This window comes from Lepidothrix coronata, unplaced genomic scaffold (genome assembly GCF_001604755.1).
Source record: "Lepidothrix coronata isolate B3197 unplaced genomic scaffold, Lepidothrix_coronata-1.0 Scaffold37, whole genome shotgun sequence".
In the NCBI taxonomy this organism is placed as follows: domain Eukaryota; kingdom Metazoa; phylum Chordata; class Aves; order Passeriformes; family Pipridae; genus Lepidothrix; species Lepidothrix coronata.
Genome location: NW_016690217.1, coordinates 8,514,326 through 8,536,047, shown reverse-complemented (window position 1 = coordinate 8,536,047; position 21,722 = coordinate 8,514,326). Strand labels below are relative to the sequence as shown.

The 21,722-nt window shown below is 37.1% G+C and overlaps 1 protein-coding gene across 4 annotated transcripts in view; it reads left to right on the top strand.

Annotated features, from left to right (window-relative positions):
• Positions 1-21,722, top strand: part of LOC108496236 — a 95,166-nt gene that overhangs the window by 51,715 nt on the left and 21,729 nt on the right. The gene's annotated exons all lie outside the window — the stretch shown is intronic.

Genomic DNA, 21,722 nt, shown 5'->3' with positions numbered 1-21,722 from the left:
TCTCTGCTCTTCACTGATGTACTGGTGTAAAGACTTTCTTCACGGTTTCTGGGCACTGTCATATGCAACATCTGTAATGCTGGTCACATCCCTTCGGGAGTAAAAACAGCTGAGAAAAATACAGCAAAAAGTATAAAATGAATGATTGCAAAATCTAGACTTATTTTTATTGTACAGGCTTTCGCCACTGTTTTACTGACCTCTATCAACACAGGATTACAGAGATTAGTGAAAGGAATACTTAAAAACTGAAGTGTGGATTCCAGAGAGGATTATCTGGTAAGATATTTCGTGTATCCTGATGGTTTGTTGAATATATTAGGAACCTGATTATTGGCCTGACTAACTCAACAATAAAAGAGGAATCCCAAAATGAAGTACAACTGGGGTTCATTAAAATTTAATGTGTCCTAGAGGTACACTTTACCTAGGATCCTATCCACACCATTTTTTCCCCCAGGGAACCTCCGGTATGTGGTGGGTTGTAGAGCTGTAAGAATGCCATGTGTTAAAATCTATGTTAAAGTTTCCACAGAACTTTGAAAAGTAGATGAACTTTAACTGGATGATCTGCAAAACTGAAATATTGTGTCCCAGGCAGCTCAAGCAAGAGGCTGTGCAGACACATCAGTTTACTGCCTAGTCTCCTGTGTGAAAGGTACCCCAAGTATAACTAACAGCTGTAGTTCTAGTTTTAAATGTGATTGTAAACAGGTAACATAAGACCCTGATATTTATTCATTAATCCCATTGTGATTCATATTAAATCTCTGCTCATTGGTTATATCTGCTTATCTGCCTACCATAACTTAGAACCCTTTCAGCAAATCTAAGTCACTTTGGTACTGAATTGCATAATTCAACTTTTATAACACAGCAGAAACAATATTTTGAATTTTGATCATATTGTTTGTTTCAAAATGGCAATTAACAACAACTCTTCTTTTAAAATCATATCTACAGTGGCTGTGTATATAAAGTATGGATATGTTTACTGCAAGGGTTTCAAAGCCCTAAGTGACTGACTTTATGATCACATATTATCTGTTATACTGAACTTCAAATTGGAGAAATATTTGAATAATTTAAATTATATGAAAATTTAAGATTATAGTTAAATTTTTAAACTTTACAGTATCCCAGCCAGGTGGGTGATTATTGATGTAGTCCATACATAACAGCAGGGAAAATGAAGAAACAGTTTTATGGAGGAAAAGTGACATACCCAACCCTTACACCAAGTCAGTTAAAAAGCGAATTAAAAGCAGAAGGTCTTGATCCCCTGAAGGTGCATGATCCTCCCTGCAAATACACCAGTACACCTCTCAGCATAGCCCACTATGTGCCCTGCTCTCAAAGCAGTGCAAAGTATTCTTTTTTTTTGTAGTTAATACTAAGGCGATTCATTGCTTAGCAGCAGCACTAATATTTACACACTTATGGATCTCATGATTTAGTAACAAGCTTTGACTTCAATTAAACCTGACAGTTTCTGATAGCAAGAAGTCGTTACAGAACTTCAAAAGCACTTGAACTGCAGCAAGATCTTTACAATTATCTATATAATATCTTTCAGCCTTTGTTGGCTCCTTGATCTTCTGTGGCAGCCTGAACTTCTCTGTCAACTTTGGTCTGTGAGAAGTTGAACCTTAAAGCATGCTATTAAAAAAGTATGAAAATGCTGCAGTATACAATAGATTTCACCCAGTCTGACATTCTTTTGAGGATAAGTGCTTAATAAAAATTGCCCATGTGAATCATGTACTGTTCATGTATTGTTCATGAATCAAACCAAGAGCCATTTAAAAACTACTAGCATTATGGAAACGTAATAGCTTTTTAAGAGATTATTTAAATGACTATAGCTCTGATTTCAAATCATTTTATCTAAACAGCTATGGCAGAACTATCCCTGAAAGGGAGAAACTTTCTGATTAAACTCTTTTGTTGTTGGATTTAAGAAATATTTTAGAAGAGAGAATTTCTCAATTATGTATTCATCTTTCAGAGCATGGGCATAGAAGGTGTAACAATACTATCAAACCCAGCTGAAAGCACTAAGGGTTTGGAGGATTCATTCTGTTCTTACAATCACAGTGAAAAAAGCCTTTAAATATATCCAGAGCAGAACAGACTGTTTGTTCAGACTGACCAGTGTGTAAATCATTTCGTCAGAAGCCCATGGTTTCCTTAGCTTGGCCTGCCTGGCTCTTCTGTAGCATGATGTGAAAGTGCTTGAGCAGTGCATCTGTGCAGTTTTGCAGCCAGATTATCAACCCCTTCAATTCCTTGGTTTTTGCTTAGTTGGTCAAATGCATCCTAGTGAAACTGAAACTCACAGATACCCTAATCTGCTCATGTGTTAAAGGCTCTTTGGCCTGATGTTGCCAGTGGCTGAACTCTCTGTTCGTCCTGTTCCACGGAGGGCTTTTAGCTGTGATGGTTGTGCTCACGTTAAACCACTGCAGTAATTGGTTTGCAACACTTGAAGATGGAGCTCACTCCCATTAAACTGGGAGAGTTCCTCAGTCTAAGTCTTCTAGAGTGATGCCTTTCATTTACCGTTGTTGTTTTGAATCACAGACCAGATTTTCTCAAAACTCACGGTCTTTGGAACAACTCTGTGTTCCACTGCCTATTTTCAACGTAACCCATGCATCTTTGTATTAATGTTGAAAGCTACATAGTGGAAAAATAGTCCTAAGTCACCTAATACATGCCTAAATATTTGCAATGTGGTTTAGTAGCTCTAAACAAGGAGAGTGAGCTGGCTGTCTTGTCATCTTGGAGAAGGGACCTGTGGACCATCAGCAGTTTACTGATCAGAGATGAGGAGTTACTGCTTTTGCTCCTGCTGCGCCTGTGGGCATATTCTTCTAGGTCACATGGCCTCACACTACAGTAGTGTTAACTGCTCCTTTATTAAACAATTCTCTGAGCATAACTAAAGCATTTGGGTTGTTAACATACATAATAAGCTATATTTAAGAATGTTTCAAATCAGCACATTGTACTCTGCAGTGAAGTCATAAAAATATGCTAACATGAACACATCTAATGAGGAAAATGTTGCATGCAGATGTCTGTTTGCCTATTATCCCATAAAATGACTGTGTATTTTTATTTATATAAGTAATGTTAGACACAAATATGTTACAAAAAAAATTCATTTAGGAAATGTATAAACACAATGACTCTAATATAAGAAAATGTTTTAAAACATATTTTTAGTGTTTAAAAAAATGAAAAGAAGTTTGAAGAAATTGTTCCAAAGTACTTTTTTTTCTCCTTCATGATGAGAAAGAAATATAGGTTCTCAGATGGCATATTATTTGTGATGTGGTACTGAAGTAAAATTTGTTCCTCACATCATCTATCCTTTACATGATGCAAAGGAGAATAATTTTTAAATTTTTTTTTTATTTGAAGGCTCTCAATGGGCACACTGTCCACCAATTTAATTTTGTTGCAGCGCATGGATAGCAAAGTCACATATCCTTATGTTAACGCAAAGGACATAGGAAAGGAAAATTTTTGTTGTTGCTGTTGTCATTTAAAATTTTCATAGTGTCTGTGCACATTGGGTACCGTTTAAGTTTTACTGCATTGCGCTGATAGCAATGTCACATATCATTAAATTAACAGCAAACTAGGAAAAAAGGAAAAGCAGATTTTTCCCACCTCTGCTGTTACCACTGTTTCAAATTTTTTGTAGTGTGTGAATATAATTTCAGGACAGTGGTGTAAATATTGAAAAATATTATCTCCAGTGTAAAAAGGGTACAACAGTATATGTGTTTGCATTGCTCCATGTGAGAGTGGATGGAAAATATAAGGTTACTCACATTTCTTATCAGTGGGATAAAAGTTTGTTCAATGTCTAGAAGTGGTTAATGTGGAAACAGTAATTTTCCAGAAAACCCGGAATAATACGAGAATATAATTTCCCTAAATCAGTATATGTTATTACAATGCTTATCTTACGCATCCCAAAGCAACTTCTGAGTAGAGAATATGACTCCCTCTTTGGGACACATACGGTTAATCTGTAGTTGTTGTGGACTCGCTCCTCATCGCTTACTTTTCAGGTCAGCACAAACAGCAGATAGGAGTACAGCCCTTGGGTTATTTTGAGAAATATTTGTGGTGAATCTATTGCAAACAATTGTCTCAGTTTTGGAGAGCAAAAGGGTCAGATTGTTTTATTTTATAATTTATTATTAATAATTTGTGTATCATGCCAACACTGCTTCTTTGTCCTTGACCTTTGGAACAGCTCTGTTGCGGTCCTGTAAATCAACTTCCATTTTTAAGGAGACACCCTTGGACAGACAGAAATAGGCCTACCAACATGAGATGACAAGCTCCACTGCGGTCCTTCTTGGCCTAAGCTTGGGTAGTTGAGGAGCAGCTGAGCATTCTGGGTTTGTTTAGTTTGGAGAAAAGGAGGTTGTGAGGTGAGCTCATTGCTGTCTACAGCTTCCTGAGGAGAAGTGGAGGGGGAGATCCTGGGGTCCAACAACAGGACTTGTGGGAATGGTTTAAACCTGTGTCAGGGAAGGTTTAGGCTTGTCATTTGGAAGCATTTCTTTATTGAAAGGGTGATTTCAAATACTGAAACACAAACCTGTCAGCATTTAAGAGGCATTTAGACAAATGCCAGTTTTGGTCAGATGCGAGGTGGTTAGGCAGGTGGATTAGATAAGTATTGTAGGTCTCTTCCAACTGAAATATTCTATTCTATCTATTCTATTCTATTCTATTCTATTCTATTCTATTCTATTCTATTCTATTCTATTCTATTCTATTCTATTCTATTCTATTCTATTCTATTCTGACATAGCTCATACTTGAATTAATGGCTCAAGGTAAGAAGGCTACGTCTAATGGACATTCCAAATGCTTTGTATTGCTCTTGCACTCCTGTAGTGTCCCACCAGATGCTCCTAGTGAAGACTGGGCCACTGAGGACAGTCTCAGACAACATATCCAGCAACTGTAATGTTTTTTTTTTTGCTACACAACATTTTGAATATGAAGCTTTTCGGAGCATGTGGCTTGGCCCCTGCATGGACAGACACAAAGCTGTTCCAAGTTTGTCCACGGGCCTTTGGAGAGTCTGTTACTTGAAAGGGGATATAACATTTTCCAGGCTCTTCCACTCTTGATAAGGAGTAGGACAAGGAAGGAACCAGACTGAGCTTTGTGGTGTACATGAACAAACATGAATCTGGAAGGACAGGATAATCTTGGCCAACATGTGTTTGATGAAAGCTGTATGACATTAAACAGTGACAGATACATGTAATAGATTTTGTGGTGTTACAATAGGCTACATCTCAATAAGCCACCTGAACCCACACAGCTAGCATGGTTTTTTAAATGCATTTTTAATACATTTCCTTGTGTGGGGCTTGGAAAAGTCTCTTCCTCACTTATTGCCACAGGCCACTCATGTGCAACAGTAGGAGCACTCCATCTTCAAAATATCACATACCGTGAGATAGAAAATCATAAAAGAAGGCTAGCCAGGGGAATCCCATGAGTCTTTTCATTCACACTGAATTTGAGGTATCAGCTCCTGTAGTGCTGCTGCTGTGCCTTGGATGATGTCTATGAAACAGACACCTTTACCCATGTAACACAAGGACAGTAGAGACAGCTTGCTTCGGAAGAGTCAGTTACAGTGTTGGGCACAACATTTGGTGGTGCCAGTGTCATTTTCTTCCTGTACCTTGAGTGAGACAGAACAAGTATGAAATATTTTGTAGCAGGTGTTAGAGGAAGCAGGATAATGTGGATAATGGAAGAAGTGCTCGATGGGAACAGGCTGCTGTGTTCTTCATCTGGAGAGAAAATCCAGATCCACCCTTTCCTCATAAGATGCAGGAAGAACAGGGGAGTATGTGTTTGGGGGTTTGTAGAAGACAAATTTTAGCTTTTTTTCCAGGGGTCTACAGATATTTTTATTTGTGTTTTTTATTTTCCTCTTGGATGTACTGGACCTCTTTTTTTATACTGGCATCTGTCAGAACATTTTTAAGTTATAAAAAAGATACTTATCTCAGGGGTCCACAAATGAACAATGATTTTTTTCCCCCCTTCATAGGTGTTTATTAAACTCAGTGAGACTAATTCTGTATTTACTCTACACCCTGTGTAGTCCTTTATACAGGTGCCAAATGGATGTGAAATGCTGGCTAAAATTACAGGCATATCTTTGACTGATTGAACTTGAGGTCTAGGATCACACATCAGAAATCTGAGTCCAAATCTTACATCCCAGTGTAGGCTGAGCCTCTCCAGATGGCAGTGATACTGCAAGTATTAATAAGCCACTTTTTCTCCCACTATTTTCTCTGTAACAAAATGCTGACAAGCATTTCACGTAGCCCTTTAAATTAGGAGAGATCGTATACTGATACATACATATACAGGTGTATATGCAACTTCTCACTCTTTAAGTCTAGGAGACTGTATATGCTTATCGTTTCTTGTACATATATATATATATGAAGCACTTTAGAATGTTGGTTTTTAGAAAAAAAAATCAGTCTGGAGTACTGTTATAGAACATGAACTTAATTTTTTTGGAAACTGCTATCTAAAAGCAGTTTGGTTTGCCGTGGAAGAAGAGGTAGGAGAAATGCTGTGTTGTAAGCAGTTTAAAGCTCCATGTGTGCTGAACCTTGAGAACCAGGTAAAGGTTGTTTGCAAACAGTTTAACTCTTTGTCCAAGAGGAATGGCAATACACCATCTTATATACCATTTTCCAGCAGTGACAGTTTACTTCTTTAAATGGACATATGTCCTGGGAAATTTTGACAGACAAGAGATGTACAAGTACTTGGATCTTGAGGACTGGCTGATACACCCAGAGGGCCACAGCTGAAACATGAGTTTCATATATTTAAGGTCCAATAGACATCTGGGTGGGGCTGCAAGTTGTTTGGGGTTGGAATGTGGGATGAGCTACCATGTCAACATAGCCATTGCTCATTATAAACCCGTTGACATAGAAATGACCAAAGTCAGCTTTGGTAATGTCCAACCCACACTGCAGCAGCTGTGGAATGAGAGGAACAATACCGAACTGGACTCAGTATAAAATGTATTTGAATAAAATTTTTCATATGGTTTGATTTCTAAAGCATATTTCGTCAGTCTATTTCCTGGTTTTTGGTTTTTCTTTGGTGACATTCACCACAAACACTGGCATGAAACTAACTTAGAATGGCAAATAATAGCAGAAAAATGGGCTTTCCTCAATATGTTCAGTACCCTGCCAAAATCCCTTTGCAGTCCACCTGTCCGCCTGAGGACTTGCTTACTAGAGAAACTAGGGTTAAATAATCAACTGTGGACTTTATCTACTACCCATATGCTAAAAAAACTCCCCCAAACACCCCACAAGACAAGAAAACAATTTCAAAATTATAATAAAACTTATATTCATAATAAAAGTTATTGATTATTTTCTGTGATAAAATTCATTCATGTAAATCTCTGGAATAACTGTAATGAATAGTGATAGATACTGGTACTCAAATAAATTTCGGTTTTCTTTTAGAAAGTCATCTTTGAGTCCTTCTGATTAGCAACTCTTTTGATGTGGTATTGACCCACACTTCTCTTTTCAGAGACTCTTCAATTGAAGACCTCTCCCTGTTGTGAACTTCTTAAATACTAATTTCTTGCACAATCCACAGAGTAAAAAAAATTCCTGCTTCTCCTAGTTTAATCATTTATGTGCCTAGTAGTTGAGACACAGAGAACCTAGTTTCATAACTTTTGGAAAGTAAAAAATTAAAAAAAACCCAAGGAAACACTGAGTTATAATAATGAAGAATTGGGTTTGCCCCTTTCTTTACAAATAGGAACAATGGAGTACTGATAGTTTATAAACATTATCATGGTCAGGCAAAACCAATTTAGTACAAAGTACAATGTTGAATGATAACTGTCTTCTTAGTAACAGCTGGAATACACAAAATTTTCTGGATGCTATATTTACCACAGTCTAACACTTATTAATCCCTCACTCAGGCAACACTACATTAAAAGGAAATTTCTCTGAATTGAAAAAATAAGAATTTGACCACATTTAGAAAGTTAATTTTTGCACTTTGTGAACTCATACACTGATTAAAAAAGAAGCAATTATAATTTTCCAGCAAATTAACTCTAAGTTTATTAAAACCATTCTTTCTGATAATCTATATTGTCAAGTTATGGTTAATACTTATCATGAGATTAAGCCACCAAAATATAACTAGTCTAAGAAAATATCTTCAAACTTCAATCATAAAAGAACTGTATTAAAGCAAATATTCAGATTAGTTGGTGATGGGATCATTTAATGTCTAACAGCAAAGAAGAAACCTCAGACTAAATCTATCAGTTCTGGGAAAAATTTTGAGGTCATCACCTACTCTTTGCAACCACTTCCCCAGGTGTTTATACATGTTAGTGCTGACTAAAAAGGACTTACTAACTTCAAGACTTAATCTAATTAAGTATTTTGCTGATTGTTTGATCAGCTTATGTAAATACTTTAAACTAATGTATCATCTGTAACTACCTTGCGAGATGGGGCTATAGGCTAGTTAAAAGCCTATGTGTCTTGATTATAAAATGATCAGAATCATTCTAACTTATTTCAACATTTCTGTAAAAATGAATGTATCAAAGTACACTAAAGCATCTCGAATTTTATACACAAATGTTAAGATCATAAATATATAATAATTAACCAGTAATTTTGAAATAGGTAGTTTTACTCTATCTTTTATTATATTTAATCAGCAAAATATGAAGGAATAAATGAAGAGGATGCTAGCATGTCCTACAGAAGATATGTAAATGTTTTGTGAAAATACAGAGAAAGCATGCTGGTGCTTGTTTGAAAGCAACTTTCAATGTGAAAACACTATGAACATGCCTGGTCTGTCACAAGGGGTAGCAGAATATGATTTGATGCAAATAAAAAGAAAAGGTTATTGGAATGGGCCAGAAATAAAAAAAAAAGTCTTGCATAAGGGTTATCTTTCCAGACATCTAGTACAAAAAGTGCAAATATTGGTAACATTCATATTTCCTTTCGTTGATGAATATCAGAATTATTAATATGGTGGTTTATAGTCCGCTGAGGGTTTGTAATTTTTCTGGAATACCAAAGGAGTGGAAAGAAAATTATTTGGGAAGAAAATTATTGGTTTCTTGTCCTATGATGATTATATTCATAATAAGAACTGATGTCCTGTTGTGCCATCAAGTGACTTTGTGTGTTACTCTACAACTTTCTACCTGTCTCAAGAATGTGCTCCGGAGATTGGTCCAGCAGGAGAAAAGTGCTCACTGAACCAAATACTTCTCTCATGTTCTCAAAACATGGACATCAGAGAGTTTATCAAAGGACACTGCATCCAGACATGGGGTACTCCTTCCAGCAGAACAAGACAATAAAGAAAGACCTGCAGATTTCCATGGCGCTGCAACTTGTGATCTGCAAGTGGAAGTTACTTTGCATTAATAATTGATGCTGCAATATGTCCTACTCTGTTTTAGTGACACATACCATCACTTAAAGAACTGCTGCCAGCAGCTTAAGAGCCATTGGTTTTGGTTAGCAGCAAACAGGCTAAGATCTGTCTCTATATTTTTTTAGAAACACTTACTGTCATGATCACCACGGAATAGCAATTCCTTTCCATAAATTCAATTTGTTCGTAACCTTTTGACATAGGTCATAAATAACCTTCGTATATTTCACACACATGGACACATGTAATAAATTACATGTACAATATATATAAATATTTACTTTACAAAAATACAAACCAAATGTAAAGTGCCATATGAACCACTCATCTATTAGCAAAGGCTTAATTTCCTTTTCCATTTGAAATCCAGATTGAATGCTTAGCTGCTCCATTTGCAATGCCACTGTAGTGGTTGCAGGTATAAAGTAGTAGGAAGGAAAATGTTAATCAGTTGGCAGTGAGGCTGTTTCTCCAAAAGTTACACAGGAGAAAAAAGAAAGGAGAGGCTGTGATTTGGCTCATGGAAAAATGTGTATAATTTTCTGGAGGAGATTATGAGGTATGTAAATGAAAACATATTAAAAAAGAGGCAATTTTATTTTTGAAAATTATTCTTGGTGAATTTTTTTAATATGTTTAATTTGCACACATGTTTAGCATGATGATAATAGCAAAAATGTTGAGAATATGTTAGAATTCCAAAGTGCTAAATTAGGAAAATCAGAAAATACTTATTGAAGAAAATAATTTTTCCTTAGCTTCTGATATGGTTTGAAGCTGGCTCCCTGCAAGTCTCCAAACCTTACCACCTTATCTGGTGTTTCTGTCCGGTTTACGTAAAAATCATAGGGAATACTGGGTAAATCTGGACTCTTCCTTGGTTACAAACTGGTCACCAAAGAAGGCCCAGACCAAACTACCACAGCTTTATACCTAACCCCCAGGTGTCCTACAGGAAATAAAAACAGAATAACAGTTTGACTACTAAGTTTTTGGGTTTTTTTTACAAATTCCTCTTTGTGCTTTGTGCTTTGAAAATTGAAAAAGATATCCTGTCTGGATGCTTTATTTTTAAAGTAATATAATTAAAAATGTTAGTGACATTTAGGGTAGAAAAATAACTGAAAGTGGTATATATAAGATATTTGTTACATGTTTCAATGTTATCACAACTTCCTGCCCAAGATTCAGGGAAAGAAAAAAGCAGATTGAATTTATAGAGTGTTTAATTTTGATTTTTGTTCCAATTAATAAAAAATATTTTTACCTGCCAAATGCAATTATGTTGATTTGCATTTTCAAACGGAGAAAAAAAATTTGTTACAAAATAGGAATTAAAGAACCATTTCCCCTGCTGGAAAAGTCCATTTTACTTTTTTAATCGTTATTAAGCGTGCAACTTCTTCTATGAGAAACTGTCAATTTTTCCTGTTGCCATGAAATAACACAGGACCAAACAATAGATAGATTGAACAGCCACACAAGAAAAAGATGAGTATATTCTTGTATACATTTAGGTGACCATGATAGTGACCTTAGAAAGAGCAAAATGGGCAGAAAACCTCCTCCTTCCCAGACATGAAGTAAGAAAACCTAATGGATAAAAGGACATTGCAAACTCAAATACATCCATCTGAAACAATGACCAAACCCATTAATCTTTTTCCATTAAAAGAGACCAAATTCCCAGTGACACACACAGCACCAGAGTAGACACTGTTGCAGTTTTGGTGCTACCTGCAGTAAGCAAGTTACAACCATTGAGCGCTGAAAGCCTGAGGAGAAATCTGTTCTGCAAGTTATGTTGTGAGTTGCTTGGACCGGCTGAAGTTGAGAAGGAAATCTTTAAAACTATTAACCAAAAGAGTGGCATTTTGCAAATGCCTGTTTAATTGAGAAGTATGCTTTTAGAGAGTGACGCACCCTTTTGCAGCACAAACTAGTTATCACTAGGTCATGACAAGTAGAGGAAACAATACTAGCACAAGGTATTCCCTTAATTAAATAATAAAATATAGAATCATAGAATAGTTTGTGTAGGAAGGGACCTTTAAAGTTCATCTAATCTGACCCCAATCCAATGAGCAGGGACATCCTCAACTACATCAGATTGCCCAGAGCCCAATTTAATCTGGTCTTGAATGTTTCCAGGGATGGGGTGGGCAACCATCATTTCTCTGGGCAACCTGGTCCAGTGTTCTCACTACGCTTGTCTTAAAACCTTTCTCCCTCATATCTAGTCTGAATCTACTCTCTTTCAGTTTAAAGTCACTGCCCTTGTCCTATGATTCCATACCCTTTACAAAAGTCCCTCATCAGCTCTCTTGTTGCCCCTTTAGGTGCCCTAAGATCTCCCTGGATCCCCCTCTTATCCAGGCTGAGCAAACCCCAACTCTTACAACCTGCCTTCATAGGAGAGGTGTCCCAGAGCTGGATGCAGAACTCCAGGTGATCTTTCACTAGAGCACAGTAGAGGGGCAGAATCCCCTCCCTTGTCCTGCTGGCCACAAGGTTTTGGATATAGCCCACAACACAGTGGGCTTTCTGGGCTGTGAGTGCACATTGCTGGGTGATGTGCAACCTTTCATCCACCAGTATCCACAAGTCCTTCTACTAAGCCCACCTCTCAGTCCACTTATCTCCCAGCCTGTATTGATGCTGGGGGTTGCCCCAGCCCAGTTGCAGGACCTTGCACTTGACCTTGTTAACCAGATGAAATTCCCGTGGACCCATTTCTTGAGCTTGTCCAGGTCTCTCCGGATGGCATCCTGTCCTTCAGGCCTGTCAAGCACTCCACACAGATATATGCCATCAAAATATGAGTGCAAATAGTGAAATAGGAGATAAATACAAAGTCAATAGACTTGAAACTTTTACATGACTCTCCACAGATATAATTATGGTTATTTGATCTCATTTGGTTCTACATTTCAACAGAACTTTGAGTTTGTAGCCAAATGAAGGCCATTCATGTGGAGTAAGCCGGACATGACTCCTGTGCCTACATGTTTCCCTTAAAACAGTTGGAAACAATTCTCCTTCAGCTTTATTTGTTTTCATAAGTGTTTAGAAAAGTATAAAATTAAGGCAGGGCCTCAAGAACTCAAAGAAATTTTGGAGTTGATACTCTATCAGGTAACGGAAATAGATGACACTGACAGATCAGGAGCAGTTAAGAATGAAAGATCAAAGAATCTACGAGAACAGATACAATATTATTAAATTAATTACCAGTGCAAATGATACATGTGTAGACAATATCATGTGCTAAAGAGAGGGGAGAGATGGATTGAATGTCAGATTTCCCTGTTCTTTCATTTCTTCCTTTCTCCACTTCATTAATCCCCATGTCAAAGGAGTGCTATTTCTGTCCGTATATTTCACTGGACTTTTATCAAGCTAATGGGGATTCTGCAAATTAATCTGGGATGCTGCAGCATATGTTTTCAAATAAAATTTCCAGACATATCTCTCTATTTTCTTTTTCATATTTTCTGGTAATTTTGATTAAAGATTTAAAATCAAGACCAGTTTCCACACCACAGTGTCTGAAATACTGCTGTCATTTTCCACTATAAGGTAGATACATCAAGATAAATATTTCAATGACATAGCCAATAATTTTTTTTCTCAACTATTACTGTTAAAAACCCTCAAATATTTATAGGTTTTTGTTACATCTCATTGTCAACACTTACCAATACTCAGATTTTCCAGTAAATCAGCTCTCTCAGGCTTTTAATATATTTTTGTTTCTAAATTCTATTCCAGGTCATTTTTCACAGGAAATAAAAATATGTCCTTAACAGGCTGATGTGTTTCATGAAAACAGTGAAGCAATTTGAGAGATTCAGTAATACCAAATTACCAGGATGGAATGATCTCCCTCCAAAATTCTGAAACTAGAAATATATTAAGTACAGTATGCATAGGTGGAAATATACTTTGCCTCTTTAAGATAGTAATAATAACATACAACAACCTCGCCGTCATAGATTGAAAGGCACTAGCACTATTAACTTCAGGGTTTTGAGTTTCTTTTAAAAAATGGTGGGAAAATCCAAACTCATGCTGGTGCTGGGAAAACTGTTGAGCTCTCCTAAATAAGACAACACTGCAGGACTTGGAGAAGTATAACCTGGAAGGACTAAAATAATGTCTCTTCTGCAAAAAGAAATTGAATTAGGGCAAAAGAGGCAAAAGTGAGCAAGGAATAAAAAAACCTGGACTTTCCAGTGTCTTATGGTAAGGATAATTTAAAGAAAGTGTTTAAGGAAATAAATTACTGTGTAAGAAGAAATGAACTCCTTACCTTGGACTAAACCAGGTATTATTTATTATTTTTAGTGCATCAATCCTCTCCCCAGCACGAAGGTAAATTAAAATTGTACTAATACATAGTTAGGATAGATGATCACCTCTGCTGTATTTGTTTGGCCATGTCCATACATACTGACTTCAGATGGAAAAGGTAAGAACCAGCTATTGTCAATAAGTTGCTCTGAGGGTCTCTAAAATGGATATGGCCAGTGGGAGGCTGTTGGGTTAACTGGGATGTCTGCTGAGTCTAACTGCCTCTGCCAGCTCCTTGCAGGGTCCCACACCACACAGCAACCTGTCTGTCTGTCCATGCCCAAGTTGATGCTCTGTCTGCTCCTGAAATCAAGCTTGACTTTCCAAATTTGTCCTGTGGGAGAATGCTACAGAGCCTGCAAGGATCTTGTAGTGCCAGTGGAGACTCATGCAAGATCTGGTTGTAAGCTAGCTTGTGTTCAGCCAATACCATATTTAAAAGAACAGCAATAACTCAACCAGCAATCAAGTAAGGATGTGAGTTTTTTGGTGCTCTAAACCTTTAAATAATATAAGAATCAATGTCACATTTTCATACTAAACATAACTTGTTGGGTGTAGGACCACATCCAGGTTTTTTCACCTCACTTTGAGAAGGACACTCGGGGTCACTTGGGTGACACACTTTGGTCATAGGTTTATTTAGTGTGTCAGATTGCAAACCAAGCAGTTAGACCTCAGTCTAAGACTGACTTACCTTGGATTTAGCCAAAATCTGTAGAAGAGAAGATTAGTTGAGTGGAGATAGGCAAACAACAAAGAGCATCTCTTCTGCTTTACATAGACCCACAGACCAAAAGCAGAAGGGCATACTGATGGAAAAACTAAGGTCAATTCCTTTATCTGGCTTGAAATCAAAATAGAATCCAGCACCATTCGGTCAAATATTTTGACCAAATTTTTAAACAAGGTTGGATTAGTTAATTGCTATTATTCACTGTAGCAAGTCATATAAACAGATAAACACATAACTCCTTAAGTGGAATGCTCTTTTCCAGCTTTGAAATTATACAACTAAGTGCAATGTTTGGCTATCTAAAAGTAATCAAATGTAGTGCTTCATGCTGTATAGTAACCTTTCTGCCTGAAGAGGTCAGGAAGGATATATTTTCCCATGGTAATGGATAACCACAGTTTTATTTTTTCAACATCTGACATGTTTTTGAGGCATTTGCTCATTAATGCTGAAGACAGAACATACCACTGTCTAAATCTTTGTGACAGAGGTGCTAGTACTCCAGTTAGGAGAACACATTTAACAGCCCAGAAAGATGGAATTGTTCCCCTTGCTTCTCATGGATTTGGCTAAATCATTCCTTTGTTGTCCTCCAAATTTTGGTCTACTTCCTTATTTTTTCAGTCAATTGAATGTAATTTTTTAACACATCTGGTAATCTTTATGCCCAGGCTTTTTTCCTGCTCATAGGTAAAAAGGTTGTCAAGTACACCTCTGCCTAATGGGAAAGCACAGGCTTTCTGACAGGCAAGAACAACAAATTTTTAAAAAAGTCACTATCCTGTCAAATAATGCATACCAAGGATCTGGAATGCAAAGCAGATTTAACAGCATTCACATTTTGAGCAGATTTTGCTTGAATGTAACACCTTCTCCCTCTAAAGTTTTGAGTGTGGTATCTTAAAGAAGATCACACAAATTACTTATCCCAGGAACAAAGGTTCCTTTTTGAAAGCTGTCATCTTGCTGGCAGATATGATGAGCATTTACTTTAGGCTTGTAAAACATATTAATCAAACTTGTTCCTATAGCTTCAGTCCAAGAAGAGTTACTGGTTTTTAATGGAAATGTTTTACATAATTGTGGAGCTCTGAATATGTGTACACCTTGAATGCAAACCACTGTCTATGCCATTCATTGATTTGTAATGAATAAATACTAATCTATACCAGGCTTAAGGGAGATTGAAGCAGTACACAGAAATCTGTTTATTACAAGACTATTTGCCCAAGACCTCTGAGCCACTTATTGGACCTTGAAAAACTTTTGAAAATATGGTTGCATTTACAAACTTCAAATGTACAACATGGAGAGCTGGCAAGCTGCCTGGTTTCTACTTAAAGGATTGTCACTCTGGGAAAAATAAATTTCTCTAACTAGACAAAAGTAAATGTTTTTATGTTTTACTGCAATCAAACTGATATGGCTGACAATTTAATGTCTCAACACTTAAAATATCTGTGGATAATCAGTTACTTCAATCAATCAGAACTCCAAGATTTCTCTATTTTCAAAGACCATATACATATGACTAAGATATTCAAGAGTTTAGAGCAACCTGCCCATCCTTAATCTTTGTGATTTCTCTTGAGCTGTGAATTCTTTTTTTTTTTGCCCACATGTGCAGTTTTATAATTACTGAAAAAAATCCAATCTTGCACTGTAATCATGTTTTTAAACCTCTGTGTTACTGTCCTGTTCTATTTAATTTTTATTTAATTTTATGTATATTTCATAGCCTGTTTGCCTGTCAAATAGATGTCAAAATGTGCTGGCATTCCAGCTGAAGAGATCTTTATGAGTGAGAAAATGTTCAAGGCTTTTTCCAAGTGGGTGCTGAAACATACGTTTCTCTTTGACTTCAGGGAATGCTAACAGCTGTCCCAGCAGACAGGTTAAAGGCTAGCAGAGCTGTGTACCTTCATGATTTGACTGCCAGCAAAGTAGATGGGTAGTTTCTCAAAATTATTAATAGAAATGGCAACAATGATGAGAAGAAGAAGGAGCTGACAAAAAAAAAAAAATTAAAAGGAATCTGCAATTCTGGGGAGCACAACATTTGGCAGAGCTGATTTTAATATCTGTCAGGTTGAGTTCACTAATCTTTGCTATTCATATTGATGTGAAACTTCATAGAGTTTTAGAGATTTGTATCTATTAAGACATGCAGCATTGTTCTTACAACATGGGAACAAGTTTACTAGCACCTGCTGTTCTCCTTTCTCCATGATAAAAATTGATATGAACAGTTTTAAATGCCTAACAGATAATTACCCTCAACTCTCAATAAGGAATGCTACATTTTCATAGCCGCCTTTATCTTTAAAAAGTAATTTAAAAAAAAATTAGCCAAAAATCCACCAGCAAGGCAAAACAACGTTCTTCCCCCCACTTTCGTCCTCTCTTTTTTTTCTTGATTACTTAGAGCCTTATAATCAAACTAAGCTTAGTTTAAGAACCCTTGGAGCAGTATCTCTTAGTTCCCTGTTAGGCTGTGTTGGAAAACAATCAATCTTGCTCTTCCTCTGGCTTGGTGGAAGTGGCACGACATGAGGTGTGCCATGCTTTGCTCTTGCTGTGCAGCTTCGATGACAAAAGTTTTTATCAGAAGCTGACTGTATTTAGGATTATGAATATGCAATGACTCTCATTAGTATTGAAGCACAGGAACACGGTCTGACATCCCTCAACACTTTTAGCTGCTGCAGAATTGTCTAATGAATTGTCTTGCTCTTTCACTCTCACAGTCTTTGCTGTTATTGCTCCCTGTTCCAAGGGGAGTTGCCCAATTTGAGAGTACTATTGATGGTAGAAATTAATTGCCAAAACTGCTCTTGATTTTGTTAAACAGTGTTGAGTCACTGTTTAAATTGTCAAAACAAAAAACCATTAGACTCTATAGGAGACAAAAACATCACAAGTGAGAGGATCTGCATGTCCATATGCGCAGCCATGCACAAGTACAGGTGTATGGCACAGGTGTATCCCACATGCACATGGTCTTGTAATCATACTTATACATACAAAAATATGTGTGTGTATCAGTGATGGGATTCAGAAACCTGTTGTCCTGCAAATTTTTTTCTTTTATTATTTCTGTTAGAACAAATGGGGATAATGGAAAGTTTTGCAAATGAGCATGACTCCAGCGCATTGCTACTTGATCAACCCTTTCATACTCTTTCTTTGCCTTTTGGGACCCTGCCAAACATTTTTTAGTTCACACATCTGTGATTTTTATGAATAAGTTACTGATAAGGATGGTTACAACAAATGATTAAGATATCTGGCGTGATTTGTCATATTTGAGGAGATGTGTAGGCTTTTAGAAACAAGTGGATAAGACTCCTTTTTTCCCCAATTGGTTAAATTAAGTGTTTTTTTCATATTCATCTGAAATTTCTTCTGACATAAAAGAAGCTTTAGTGGCTCTCTGCAGATTGTGAAGCAGAAAGTGAACTGAAACACATAATGTATTCTAAGAAGCTTAAGTAGCATTCTGAAAGGTGTGTGCCTATTGCAAATAATAAAGGATAGGACGTTCTTCCAAGATGTCAGTCCTGTGCATCTCTATATCCATTTAATCAGTAATGGAAATGGTTCCAGTGCAAGGAAGGAGGATCTGCTTAATTTTTACTGCAATTTTTGGCACCATTGCTTTAGTGCAAGCTTGGCTTACCCCTTGATCCAACCCCAGGACTATCTGTTCTTATCAACTGGAGAAAAAAATAAAGAACATCTACATCTTGTGAGTATCAAATAGAAGACCAGTTTAAAATAAATGCAGTTCTGACAAAAGTGGCTCAAGTATTATACATCAAACACTTGTTACCTCTCTTTGCCTTAGTGACTGCCCGTGACTAAGAAAGAGTGAGTGATAAAATCTGAAGAAAGATGAAACCAATCTAGGTCTTTTTAAAGATCATCAATCATTCTGCACAGGCATGATATTATTAGTTCCAGTAAGTCTTGTTCTCCCATTTTATGGACATCATAAGCCCCCACCCCAAGACCAATACTACCATGGGAAATCATTTTCATGGGCAGCATCTTAGTATGGGCCAATCAGACCTAATCACATAACAAGCTACTGAATTATTCAATATTCTCCCTAATTTTGTATTCTTCCTGCACTTTGCTGTCACTACAGGGTTTTAAAAGTATATATTTTTACAATATTTATTAAGAAGATAACCATATGCAGATTTTTTCTTTCTATGAGTCTTTCAATAATTGTCATTCCCCTAGACTTGCATATGTATATGCAAGTATGTGTATATATATATGTATATGTTGCAACATATACTTTACTATATACAGAATATGTTTTCTAAAAGGAATAACAATCCACAATGTGGCACTCAGCTTCAAACTCTTCCAGCTTTTAATATACCAAACGTAAGGAAAACAATAGTGAAACAATTGTGTTCAAACATAAAATATTCATATTTACTGAGGAAACTGTAACCAGCATGTCTCTTAGCTGTTGCTATGAATACAGGGCTCACATTGTATATGAAAATATTTCAGTTTTAATTGCAAATCTGTGCAGAGATGATTTGGGGTCTGTAATTAGCACATAAATTCCAGACTTTGCAACTGCTGTGAAAACACACATTATTTATGGAACTATTATCTAAATATAATTCAGTGTTTTTTGCTTTCAACAACTACTGTAAAAGTCTGATTTAATAAAATGTGAAAAATTTCCCATCCCTTGCACTTCTGTTTATCTTACGAAGCATTCATTCCTCTGTGCTGCCATTTCCCGCTCGATCTGCAGTGGACACTTCTTTCAGTGGCTCCATTCTTCACCCGTATATCAAGGAGGTTTCTTCGGAACCATAAAGTGCCAGGCATTTAATTTGTTTAAAATGAAAGCTTGGATGATTCAGATAGCTCTGAGCTGCATGAACAGAGTAGTTTAGGTGACCTCCATCCTCGTGCTTTTCACCCAGGCTAGGAGTGGGAATAGACAGGAGCCTAGTCTCAGCTGGATTTAAGCTACCGTATGAAGATTTCCAGTTATCTAGACAGGGTCACTAGAAGGACAAAGTGGTCTCCCACTCATTGTAAGCTGCAGGCTGAATGTCTTCTAGCTTCCATCAATGTAGGGTACAACCAGCACAAAATTTGCCTTTTTCCTTAGCAGCAATCCCATACATTTTCAAAGCTGGTTACTCGTAAAAACCTGTTTTACAGCAATCATTTTTGATACCTTCTTCCATTCCTGGCTTTAAAAGTGTATTTTCTGGTCACATGGAACTGAGCATTTTCCTTACCAGCTTTGTGCTTGTCTCTAGGCCAAGCACAGTCCCTCAGGACTGGAGCTGCAGATGAAGGGACAGAGCACCAGGTATGCAAAAGTACCACAATGGCAGGTTAATTATAAAAACAGAGCTTTCAGTAACAATGACAAAATCCATAATATGGGCCTAATTTACATCAGAATGTGACACACCTGAAACTTTCTCCACTCTTAATTCTCCACATGCTTTTGGGTCACTCCATATAGTTTCGCTCTCTTTGAAGGAAAATACTTGCCCACTCTCCGTTTGCATCCCAACTGCAAGACACCTTGCCATCTTTGGCTGCTCCAGCATCTCTGTGCAATGGTAACCTCAACAGCTACTGCAATAATAATTGCAATAATAATCACTGTCAGGGTTGTCTTGCTTCTTTCAGGGATGCCTGTCCTTTCACCAAAGGCTGTACCTGCAGAAGAATCCTCCAGCCCATCCTCTGGGTTGGCTGGATGCTGTATCCATGCCAGGAACATACAATTTTTTTTTATGAGGCTACCAGGATTGACTCAGACCTGGCAGTGATACCTCCTCATATATCTGCCCACTTGCTGGCATTGGAGACAGGCAGGATCCCTGCATGGTGTACACAGATGTAATTTTTGATTTAAATGGCAATATCAATGTCACAGTGCACATGCTCCGGGAAGGGAGTTACAAAGGGTAATTGAGAGATTCAGTATGAAGCCATTGAAAACTGTAATTTAAAGTTTCAGTACTATTACCATTAAAATTTAAAGTGACAGAGGCCCAATTATGAATGAATATTTTCTTAAATAAAATTACCTTTTTGGTGTCATCTGAGAAGTACCCGTTTCTGCCTTGCTGTTACTGTTACAGGACCTACCTTTATGGCTTCTAGTGCCAGTGAGATCCTGAGCCTCCTGCCCCTGATGAGGAATGTATTAAGAGGGCAGAAATCCTGGAAGCCTTGTGGGGGATGGCAGAGCAAATTCTACCAAAGGGCCCAACCTGCTCTACTGGTAAAATTAGGCACAACTTCAGCATCTGAAGGAGGCCCTAGACTTACTTTTGTAAACTGAGAGAGACATCCAGGGTCAAAGGAAACGCTGAGTACATTCTCAGGAAGTAAAAAAGGATGGCTGATACTGGAGACCTTTTCTGATATACAAGGGAATTAGTAATTGTTATCATTGCTTCCTTCATAATTTTAACTCAAAAATTTGCTGGTTGTTTACTTGACAAACCTTATAATGAACTACACCTTGTCAAACTGTCTACTCAAACAATAAAAAAAATAATCTCCTGAATCTTTATTTGGCTGGTACTTCACCTAGAATCTCTTCAGATCAATAGGTTCTACCATCTTTAAAACCTCAAGACCCAAGTGGCTGGTGTGGTCTTACGATATTGGTATATTTTTCTTAATGCCTGGCATTATGAGATGCATTGAGAACATGAACTTTCACAGGAGAAGGAAGGTACTGTTTTCTGGGAACACAGAAACTTTTAATACAGAACTTCTCTCAAAAATGTCAGAGTTGTGAGCCTGTCAGACAAGGACATCCAAAAGTGAGAGTAGGATTTGGCTCACAGGTAGCAGAATTGTAGCCGAAAAATTTGGGGAAGCAGACCTGTCCTAAGAATCTCAGCCAGACCATTTAATGTACGTACATATACAATTCAGATCAGTTTGATTTTTTTCACTTTATTATCAATGTAATTCCAGATGCAGAACAGTGACTCTAGTGTTTTCAGATTACATTAGTGACACAAGAATAATTTGGGAAAACCCTAATAAATACCCAGGTGTAAAGGAAAGCAGG